Source organism: Schistocerca nitens, chromosome 1, assembly GCF_023898315.1.
Source record: "Schistocerca nitens isolate TAMUIC-IGC-003100 chromosome 1, iqSchNite1.1, whole genome shotgun sequence".
NCBI classification, from domain to species: Eukaryota; Metazoa; Arthropoda; class Insecta; order Orthoptera; family Acrididae; genus Schistocerca; species Schistocerca nitens.
Window position 1 is genome coordinate 640,814,450 of NC_064614.1, and position 12,242 is coordinate 640,826,691.

The window sequence follows — 12,242 nt, forward strand, 5'->3', positions numbered from 1 at the left end:
AGGGAGAGAAGATGCTAGTTGTGGTATGAGGCACCCTCCGCCACGCACCTTATGGTGGATTGCGGAGTATGTATGTAGATGTAGATGTGAATAAAATTTGCAGAATACATACTGAGATGAAGAGGCTCCCATAGGATAGGCTGGCATGCTGGGCTGCATCAAACTAGACTTGAGAGTGAAGAGAGCCACTCTGTCTTCCAAAAGTAAGATATAAAAATTGTGTTGTTACATCTGTAGAACGAATTTGAGTATGAAATATCGTATTACTTTGCTTAAAGTACCCAGTTAGAGAAATTTGTGAAGACTCTACACATTTTCCAATCATAAATTAACGAGAAAATTAATTCCAGCTTGTACTTCGGATTCCAGCAGAAAGCAGATAGCGGTTTCTATTTCATGAATGGCTTTGGAAACAAGTATTTAAATATATTTGTCAGAACTGTTGAAGTAAAAGAAAGGACTGTCCGTCACTGGCTGGATAGTTCAGTGTATAGAATGAGCCCTTGGATAAAAACACATACAAAGACAAATGGTTAGATTTTTGTGAAAGAATTCCTGGGCAGCTTACCTAAACTATCATGACAATAGCACAGGAAGTTCTTCGCCAAAGCTGTGTTGGATGTCTTAGCGATGCCCCAATGGAGCCAGCTGCTAATCCCTGCTGGCCCCCCATTTCCCACGGCATGTGATCTCCAGTGGCCATCTCCCAAGTGTCTGATCCTCCTGGCTGCCCATCCCCAAGGCTGTTAACCCTACCAGCTGCTGATTTCATCAACTGGCGACCCCTCTGGCTGCGGAAACCTCAGAGAGACTTGCCTCTGTTTCAGCTGTGGACTACGTTTGCAAACGCAAACAAACTTTGCAAGGATGTCCTAATCTTGCAAATTGCCTATCCACATGTCGATGTGTCGTTCTTCTATTTACTTTCCTATATGAGATCAGCTGTCTTAGTCACTGGCTTCCCCTGTAAGCTTATGGAGACTCTCTATCTTTTGGGCAATACTTATCAGGAATGATTATAAATTAACCCATTATACCAGTTTACACTGAAATTTTAATTAAATATGTTTGGATGTAGCCAGGTACAATGGGTGCTTACTGAAAAGTATTGGTCAAAGGATAGAGTGGCTTCTGAAAGTCCTTTAGAGTGAATTGGCTAAGAAAGATGATCTCATGTACGTAATTTAATAGAAAGTAGGATGAGGTTAGGGTGCACTGGAATATTGAAATGTGGGTAGACGAATGGTAACATTGAGACATATTTGCAATGCCATGTATGGTGTTAGTAATCATAGTAAACAGCCGAATAAGAGCAGAGGCAGCCAGTGGTACCACAGCTGGATGGGTTGGCAGCCAGGAGGGTCGGCTGCTGGATGCGCTAGCTAAAGCGGATGTCGGCTGGCGGGTAGTTGCTGGCTGGGAAGGGTTCACCACCAGGTCTTCAGTCAGGAGTTGCGGGAATCTGCAGTAGGGAGTGTCCATAGTGCCATAGTGAGTGCGATTGTCATCTCGTGTGTGGACCACTGGAGGCATCGGTGATGAGGAATGTTGGCCAGTATGTGGGGGGGGGGGGGGGGGGGGGAAGGGGGCATAGAACAAGGCGTCAGTGAGAGAATCATAACAAACTGATACTCAATGCACTCAAATGACCAGCCACAGCTGTAGCTCCATCGTAGCTCTGAGCATGTTCACCATTTACAAAAGTCTTCGATCGTATGGACTAACAGCTGTGACGCAGCGAAGTACTGCTGAGATATTACATACATCATTACGTCATCCAGAATAACTTTGACAAAATTCGATTCAGTACGTCCTTTCTCATAATACTCATGAGTGTGTCTGAACCATAACCAGTCTATTCACTCTTATTAGATATCCCATTCCTTAAAATGCAGAAGAATATTATGAATGGTGTTTCAGCTCTTCTTTTTATTCAATGAGAAGATGTTCAAGTTTAACAATGTTGCGTTTGTTGGGCTTTTGCATATTATTGCATCCTGACAGCCACTTTTTGGTGTTGTGAAGACGGGTATTGAAACACCATATGCAGTATTTATAGTTAAGTTGCGTGATTCACTTTTAGGTCTACACAATTGCATTATGTACTTTCCCTTTTGGAAAGTGTTGGCAGCAAAGCTGTGCCGCAGAGTCCCACTTTTACACTGGTGCCGTCCTCCTTTGATTTCCATGATTTCGCTGCTCTGCGGTACAATATGCAGCGAAATTTGTTGCTTACGCTTCGGCCAACAGTGGCATAGTTAGGTGGAGGATACTATTAATAGTTGAGACGATTTGTGGTGCTGAGATAACATTAGACTTTATATCTCATGTGTAATTTGTTATTTACATTAGTCATGAGTGCGTTTTCCGTAGCACCAGAGCAGAAATTACAACTTTTAACTCATCTAACCCAGTGGTTCCCAGCTTGGGGTTAATTACCCCCTTATGGGGGAAAATGAAACTTTCTGAGTGATAAAAAGTAAAAAGGTTTGATTTTGTTTCAGTCATAAAACTAAATTATTTTTAAAAGGTCATTACTATTACAGTAGTTAACAAATTTAAACTTTTTTCTGCATCTGGTTTGTAAATGAGTGGGTTTACCTAATTTTGGGGTGTTGAATACACTGGTAAAATCAGTTTGTCTCTATGATGTCACATTTCCTAGATACACAGCAGAATAAAAAATGGTAATGGCGAAAATGGACACAATTAAGTCAAACAAAAATCCACATTCAGAACGTTTGAAATCAATACTATTTTCTATGTATGTATGGGCATGATGCCAATAAAAGATTCAAATTAGTTCAGAAGATTTTTTCACCTTTAATCGTCTTCGGAGGTAGAACGGGATAGGAATGATGATGGAAATAGCATCACATTTGAGGAAGTGGAGAAAATGGTCAATAGATTGCAGTGCAATAAAGCAGCTGGGGTGGATGAAATTAAGTCGGAACTCATCAAATACAGTGGAATGTCAGGTCTTAAATGGCTACACAGGATAATTGAAATGGCCTGGGAGTCGGGACAGGTTCCATCAGACTGGACAAAAGCAGTAATCACACCAATCTTTAAACATGGAAACAGAAAAGATTGTAACAACTACAGAGGTATCTCTTTAATCAGCGTTGTGGGTAAAATCTTCTCAGGTATTGTTGAAAGGAAAGTGCGAGTATTAGTTGAGGACCAATTGGATGAAAATCAGTGTGGGTTTAGGCCTCTTAGAGGTTGTCAGGACCAGATCTTTAGCTTACGGCAAATAATGGAGAAGTGTTATGAGTGGAACAGGGAATTGTATCTATGCTTTATACGAGTAGATCTAGAAAAGGCATATGACCGGGTTCCTAGGAGGAAGTTATTGTCTGTTCTACGAGATTATGGAATAGGAGGCAAACTTTTGCAAGCAATTAAAGGTATTTATATGGATAGTCAGGCAGCAGTTAGAGTTGACGGTAAATTGAGTTCATGGTTCAGAGTAGTTTCAGGGGTTGTTCATATTATTTATGGATCATATGTTGAAAACAATAGACTGACTGGGTGAGATTAAGATATGTGAACACAAAATAAGCAGTCTTGCATATGCGGATGACTTAGTTGTGATGGCAGATTCGATTGAAAGTTTGCAGAGTAATATTTCAGAGCTAGATCAGAAATGTAAGGCGTATGGTATGAAGATTAGCATCTCCAAAACGAAAGTAATGTCAGTGGGAAAGAAATATAAACGGATTGAGTGCCAAATAGGAGGAACAAAGTTAGAACAGGTGGACGGTTTCAAGTACTTAGGATGCATATTCTCACAGGATGGCAACATAGTGAAAGAACTGGAAGCGAGATGTAGCAAAGCTAATGCAGTGAGCGCTCAGCTACGATCTACTCTCTTCTGCAAGAAGGAAGTCGGTACCAAGACTAAGTTATCTGTGCACCGTTCAATCTTTCGACCAACTTTGCTGTATGGGAGTGAAAGCTGGGTGGATTCAGGTTACCTTATCAACAAGGTTGAGGTTACGGATATGAAAGTAGCTAGGATGATTGCAGGTACTAGTAGATGCGAACAATGGCAGAAGGGTGTCCACAATGAGGAAATAAAAGAAAAAATGGGAATGAACTCTATAGATGTAGCAGTCAGGGCGAACAGGCTTAGATGGTGGGGTCATGTTACACGCATGGGAGAAGCAAGGTTACCCAAGAGACTCATGGGTTCAGCAGTAGAGGGTAGGAGGAGTCGGGGCAGACCAAGGAGAAGGTACCTGGATTCGGTTAAGAATGATTTTGAAGTAATAGGTTTAACATCAGAAGAGGCACCAATATTAGCACTGAATAGGGGATCATGGAGGAATTTTATGAAGGGGCTATGCTCCAGACTGAACGCTGAAAGGCATAATCAGTCTTAAATGATGATAATGATGATGATGATGATTAATCGTCTTTGGTTTTTGAAAAATGCGATGACGGAGTTCTTCTGTTGTTTGCCGTTTCATCACTCTCCCTAACAAGACCCCAGCCCAGCAGTAGTCACCCATCATCGAAGGTTTCTAGTGGCCTTGGTAACGGTGTTCCATGGTACGAATGCCTTGGTGAATGCGTTCACCATGCTCATCGCTTATGGCTCCCAAATTTTCCGGAAATAAATGAAAGTGAGAATGTAAAAAGTGAATTTTAAGCGACAATTTAGACCTCATGTTCTTATATTTGTCCCACAGATCATTCACAATGGTAACGTAGTTTTTGTCTTTTCTGTTACCCAAAAAGCCTTTCACAATTGCTTTAAAAGAATACCAAGTAGCTAATTGGGTATCTGTGAGTTTGGTATCAAAGGTAGGATCTTTCAGAAATTTTCTTATTTGTGGTCTAACAAATATACTCTCTTTCAGCTTTGCCACACTTAATTTGAGAAAATTTTTTGTAAGTGATTGAAGGCCTCACCTTCTTTATCCAGAGCTATTACAAAGTTCTTGATAGGACCCAACTTGATATGAAGGAGAGGCAAAATGATATAATCGGGCTCAGCCAATGGAGTATTGTTTATATTTACGTTTTCAAGAACATATGATTTCCTTATAGGCCATTCCTCGACTTGGTGTCACGGCTGTCCCAGAGGCACAAAAAGCAGCAGTATTTCGTGAATCCAGCCTGTAAGCCTGTAAGGAATGCAACAACTTTTAAATTACAGCAAAGCTGCCATTCATGATCCTTATGTTTGGTTGCCTCTAGCAGCAAAGCCATGGTTTCATAAGTCTCTTCCATGTCTACTGCGTAAGCCAAAGGTACCGATCGAAATGCATTTCCATTATGCCGTAGTGCTGGTTGTACTGGAGTCAATAAATGGGCGCCACTCCTGTGGATTACGTTGTACACCTAGCTGCATCATCAGACCATTGACATCTCTACTTACACACATTGAATTCTGTATATCGAAATATAGAGCGAAGGAAGCACCTCTTGATCTGAAACAGGAAATTTTTGTCCCTTGAGCTAGAAGGTTCTGTTGTTGCAGTCTTGACCCCAACAGTTCAGCTTACTGTTTCGAAAGTTTTAGATCGCGAACCAGATCGTTCAATTCCTTTGATTAAAGAGCGGAGGCGAAGTGTCATGATACTGAGGGCAGTACTCTTCTGTGTGTTCAGTACTTTATGATTCACTTGACATGGTGTCTGGTTCCGTGGCTTTCAAGTTACAGACATCAACAGGCAACCCCTCATCATGGGGCACAGGAAAATGCACTGAAGATACATTTGGATGCTTTATTTTGTGTCTAGTTTGGCTTGAATGTCCCGAAATATTTGTAAGACAGAAGTAATAGACTGAATAATGGTCATTAGGCTCACACCACACCACCGTAACAGCGAATGGCATGGTTCGGTGTTTTCCTTTCAACCACTCGGTTAAGGTTGTAGTACAGGTTATGCAGGTAATATGAGGTGCAAAATTTTTATCTTGATTACCACGTCAACCATTTACTGACGATTTGTAGATCTTCTAGCTCTCCTCTTCAAATCAAAAACAAACAATTAAACATCGAGACAGAAGAAAAGCAAAAACGGAAATACTGAGTACGAAAAATAAAAAAAACCTCTAAAAGGTATATTCGGATTCCACATAGCAAAATACATACTAGTTGATCTATCACATCCCAGAAGCAAAATGGATGTTGACTAGTGTTATCATAGTTTTATAAAACTCTGATATTCTTTATATTAGTTGCTCCCATGGTTCTCGCATGTACTGACGCATCCGGTCATCGAAATTTCATGATGTTTCGGCGCACAACCGTTACTCCACCATCAGGTGGTGCAGATGGAATGAAATATTGCTGCGGGTCCATGGTATTTATTAGAGATGGGTCGTCCGCGAACTAACGGGTCCAAAGGAACGGTTCACCAAGATGAACGGAACGAGCGAGGAACGAACTCTAAGGAATGGTCTTTCATAGTTCACTTCGGTCGCGGATTTCTACTTAGAGTTCCCGGGAACGGGAAACGGTCGGTCTAATTCCCACAATGGCACGTCGGCCGGTCTCGTTCCAGCCTTGGTCCCGATCCCACCTGTCTCGGTCTCGGTCTCGCTCGGCCGGACTCGTCCTTCTTCGCGTGGCCGCTCGTCGCAGTTCCACTGCCGACTACTCATAGCTAATTCAGTATCGAGTTGTTGTGTTCGTTTCGTTCGATTCGGACGCCCATTCTAGATCTGTTTCAAACCTTTTTTGAACTCTGAACTTCTGGTTCTTTTCGTAATCTATTCAGCGTCCACGACCGGTAAATAAAATGTATTTTATAATTACGTCAGTTATGTAAAAATTACGTGGTATGTAATACATAAATCTTTTCAGGTAACAAAACGGCGTATCAGCTTACTTCACTATTTCGATAAACAGCAGAAGAAATACTTGTAAAAGGGCAAGATTTTTTATTGGTATACATGCAAAGGACGTCGGCACGGCACACGCAAGTGGCCATTTTCCGTCTTTTTTTGATCCAAGTTAAAAGTGCATGTTCATTGTTATGGAAGGCAGACTGTCTTACAACCGAATGAAGCCCGCGCTTCGTGATCTAGTGTATGGTGTCACATTTTGTAAAGAGAATATGATAACTCGTACAATATTATTTCAGTGGTACAGAGTGGCGCACGAAAAATCGGCCCCGAGTACTAGACTGCTCATTGTCGCTTACCAATCGTCATCTATTGTTTCGAAATTGTTTGCATTAGCTTATTTGTTATTCTTTCACTGCCTAATTATTACATGTTTATCTATCCTGCTCGTAGCAGTCTGTACTCGGGGCCGGATTTTCGTGCGCCACCTTATATTATTTCATTGCGATCAGCAACATAACGCTGTAGTTGGCTAAACGAGATGTTTTACAGAATCACGAAAATTACAAGTGTTTGAGGATTCTGTTATGAATAAAAACTCTGTACTCCAGGGGGGAGGCAAGTGCCCCCTCTTGGCGCCTTCCATCTTCGGTCACCTATGCTACTAATTTTCAGTTTTTCATATACCAAGCACAATGAACGGTGAACGAGTAAAAATGAACGGTTCTCAAAAAAGAACGGTCACCAGTGACCTAATTCCCAAGGATGAACGACTTTGCCCCTCTCTAGTATTTATACCTGCCGGTCCAGAGTTCAGGACTCGCCGGTCCTGCCCATGCTCGTTGGTGGAGATGCGTGCGGCTCCGACGAGAGGGGAAGTGTCTCAGTTGCTTTCTGCCCGCCGTCTCTGTCGCATCTCTCGTCCAAGAGGCAGTTTTGCTTTCGTGGAGCTTAGTACTAGGTCCCATGTCTTACTCAGTTGGAAGCCCGTGTCCCTGCTGATTAAATTTTCAGTCACACGAATTTCAGTTGTTTCTTTGAAAATGTAGATCCAAATTTTGTCGTTGGTATGCTGGTAACTCGTTTTATGCCCATTTTCAGTGCAGTGTTTTGCTATTGCATACTTGTTGGGCTGCAGTAAGCAGGTGTGGCGCTCATGTTGTGCATATTTATCTTTAGTGGCGCGGATCATTTGTCCAGTATACCTTTTCTCACGTTCATACGGTACTTGGCAAACCCCCGTTTTTTTTGAGACCCAGGTCGTCTTCCACTATCCCTAATAAAGCTCGTGTTTTAGTTGGCAGTCGGAGACTGGCGTTTTGTGCTGTTTTCGCAGTAGTTTGCAATTTTTGACGGTATATTGGCAGGAAACGGCAAGAAAGATGTCGTATTGTCATCTTCTTCGATGTTTTCGTTTTCAGGTCGTTCCTGGGACTTTTTTCGTCTCAGGGCCGTCCGAATTTGTTGGTTGCTGTACCTATTCTCGTGGTAGATGGATTCCAGGGACTGTAACTCCTCTGTCGGACTTTGTTCATCCGAGATGGATATATGCTCTGCATACTAGAGTGATGAGAGCGCCTTTCGCTGCAGTCATGGACTGTGCGGCTGGTCCCGGCGGAAGTTCGAGTCCTCCCTCGAGCATGGGTGTGTGTGTTTGTCCTTAGGATAATTTAGGTTAAGTAGTGTGTAAGCTTAGGGACTGATGACAGCAGTTAAGTCCCGTAAGATTTGACACACATAATTTAGGCTAAGTAGTGTGTAAGATTAGGGAATGATGACCTTAGCAGTTAAGTCCCGTAAGATTTCACACACATTAATTAATTAAAAAAGAACGCCTTTCTTCTACAGGGGATGTTGGCAGCTGGAGGCACGGAAATGTTAATCCGTATCCGTTGGGTTGTGATATGCAACGTGAGTTCACGGGCCGACGGGACAGCGCTGAACAAAAACGTCGAGGAAAGGAAGTCTGACATCTTTTTCTGTTTCTATCGTAAACTGGATGTTTTCTTGGATGGAACTCAGGTGTTCTAACCAAGAAGGGATGGGGGAGGGGGGGGGGCTAAGAAAAGTAGGGCACTAGTGCTCTATCCCCACACCAAACCGAGCGAGGTGGCGCAGTGGTTAGCACACTGGACTCGCATTCGGGAGGACGACGGTTCAATACCGTCTCCGGCCATCCTGATTTAGGTCTTCCGTGATTTCCCTAAATCGTTTCAGGCAAATGCCGGGATGGTTCCTTTGAAAGGGCACGGCCGATTTCCTTCCCAATCCTTCCCTCACCCGAGCTTGCGCTCCGTCTCTAATGACCTCGTTGTCGACGGGACGTTAAACACTAACCACCACCACCACCACCACCCACACCAAGGCCCGCCGCAGTCGCCTCACTGTGGCAGCTGGTGGCCGGGTGTAGCAGGTAGCCGCGCTTCTAGCCGATCCAGTCGCCTGTTGTACAGTACATTCGGGAAATAACTGTCCTTACCTGAAGTGTAACTTAAAGTTAGCGCATGTTACGAATTTTCCGAGACTCATGAAAGGTCGTGAAAAAAATATTGTGTAATATGGCATTTGTCATCCCGTGCAAGGTGTACTATTAAAATTTAGTTTTTCATTAGTTTCGCCTTTGTTACCAGTTTACGGTAGGTAAGCAGCGTGCTTGCCTTGCGTCTATTGAATATACTGCACTGCGATAACCAGTCTAGTCTGCAAGATATGTCAGATGCACGCTCCCTCATCGGCATACACCACCATCTGGTGCTCTAGTGTCTTCACTTTCCACATATGTACACAACTGGCCATTAAAATTCCTACACCACGAAGATGAGATGCTACAGACGCGAAATTTAACCGACAGGAAGAAGATGCTGTAATATGCAAATGATTAGCTTTTCAGAGCATTCACACAAGGTTGGCGCCGCTGGCGACACCTACAACGTGCTGACACGAGGAAAGTTTCCAACCGATTTCTCATACACAAGCAGCAGTTGACCAGTGCTGCCTGGTGAAACGTTGTTGTGATGCCTCGTATAAGGAGGATAAATGCGTACCATCACGTTTCCGACTTTGATAAAGGTCGGATTGTAGCCTATCGCGATTGCGGTTTACGGTATCGCGACATTGCTGCTCGCGTTTGTCGAGATCCAATGACTGTTAGCAGAATATGGAATCGGTGGGTTCAGGAGGGTAATACGGAACGCCGTGCTGGATCCCAACGGCCTCGTATCACTAGCAGTCGAGATGACAGGCATCTTATCCGCATGGCTGTAACGGATCGTGCAGCCACATCTCGATCCCTGAGTCAACAGATGGGGACGTTTGCAAGACAACAACCATCTGCGCGAACAGTTCGACGACGTTTGCAGCAGCATGGACTATCAGCTCGGAGACCAAGGCTGTGGTTACCCTCGACGCTGCATCACAGACAGGAGCGCCTGCGATGGTGTACTCAACGGCGAACCTGGGTGCACGAATGGCAAAATGTCATTTTCTGGATGAATCCAGGTTCTGTTTACAGCATCATGATGGTCGCATCCGTGTTCGGCGACATCGCGGTGAACGCACATTGGAAGCGTGTATTCGTCGTGGTCATACTGGCGTATCACGTGGCGTGATGGTATGGGGTGCCATTGGTTACACGTCTCGGTCACCTCTTGTTCGCATTGACGGCACTTTGAACAGTGGACGTTACATTTCAGATGTGTTACGACCCGTGACTCTACCCTTGATTCGATCCCTGCGAAACCCTACATTTCAGAAGAATAATGCATGACCGCATGTTGCAGGTCCTGTACGGGCGTTTCTGGATACAGAAAATATTCGACTGCTGCCCTGTCCAGCACATTCTCCAGATATTTCACCAATTGTAAACGTCTGGTCAATGGTGGCCGAGCAACTGGCTCGTCACAATACGCCAGTCACTACTCTTGATGAACTGTGGTATCGTGTTGAAGCTGCATGGGCAGCTGTACCTGTACACGCCATCCAAGCTCTGTTTGACTCAATGCCCAGACGTATCAAGGCCGTTATTGCGGCCAGAGGTGGTTGTTTGGCGTACTGATTTCTCAGGATCTATGCACCCAAATTGCGTGAAAATGTAATCACATGTCAGTTCTAGTATAATATATTTGTCCAATGAATACCCGTTTATCATCTGCATTTCTTCTTGGTGTAGCAGTTTTAATGGCCAGTAGTGTATCTTCTTAGTCCAGTAGTAGACAATATTATCAGCACCCTCAGACTTATCGCAGATTAGGCACTTACCTACAAGAAGTAATGCCTGAAAAAAATGGATAGAACTCCGAAACTATACAGTCTAGAAAACATTAAAATGTAGTACCCTGTTGCTGCAATACCATTGAATCACAGTTGAAATCAGGCAACTCTTACAAATATCCGGGTATGACAGTTTGAATGGTCAGTTGTAGATAAATCAGATGGCAGACTTCGGTGTATAGATAGAACACAAGGCAAACGCTATAAGTCTACAAAGGGCATCGCTTAGAAATTATTCATCCGACCCATCCCTGAATGTTGCGCAAGTGTTTGGAACTCATACCAATGGGGCTAACAGGAGATACTGAATGTTTACAAAGAAGGGCAGCACGAATGGTCACAGGTTTGCGAGACCTGTGGGAGAGTGTCACAGAGATGCTGAAAAAAAAAGATTTGGCAGACCCCTGAAATAGATGCAAACTATACCAAGAAATATTACGAGGATCACTTTTTTTCAACCTCCGATTCGCCGCGAGACGGAAACCACAGTGAAAATGTATAGTGTTTTATTTTCTGCATTCAGCTTCACCTTCCAGCTACTTCTCCTCATGGGCGCCACTCCGACTCAGACATTTGTTATTGTGCGATACCAACTTTCCAATACCCCCATCACAGGTGGCTTTCCGGCAATTCCCTGTGCTGGTCTGCAGCTCGCTCTCTTTGCCAAACTGATGTCCTCATAGCCAACGTTTCGTATAAGCGAAGAGGTGAAAATATGAGGGAGAGAAGTCCAGGCAGTATGGTGGGTGATCAAACACTTCTCACCGAAAACGCAGCAGTAACTTCGTTGTTGCACCTCCACTGTGCGGTCGGGCATTGCATTGAAGAAGGGAATGCATGACAGTTACGTTGCGTGGGCTGCATGAAATCAAGCGGAACCCCTCAGCAGCAAGTTCACACTTTGCAGGAGACTGTATTATTCTAAGCATCTTTACGTGCTCACTGTGCACTCGGATCTGAAAAGTGCGACGTGACGCGATCAACAGGCATACTGTAGAAACTGCCCAACACTTCTATGCAAAGCTTTATCGGATTTGCACTGTGGCTCTAATTTCGCGACTGACCAGAGGATGAAAGAAAAAGCCCTCTTATATTGATAACTGAAGGGGCGAGAATGATATAGCCCAAAGCCACACTTTTCTCAAAATACGTTTTTTGAGTTAGTTCAA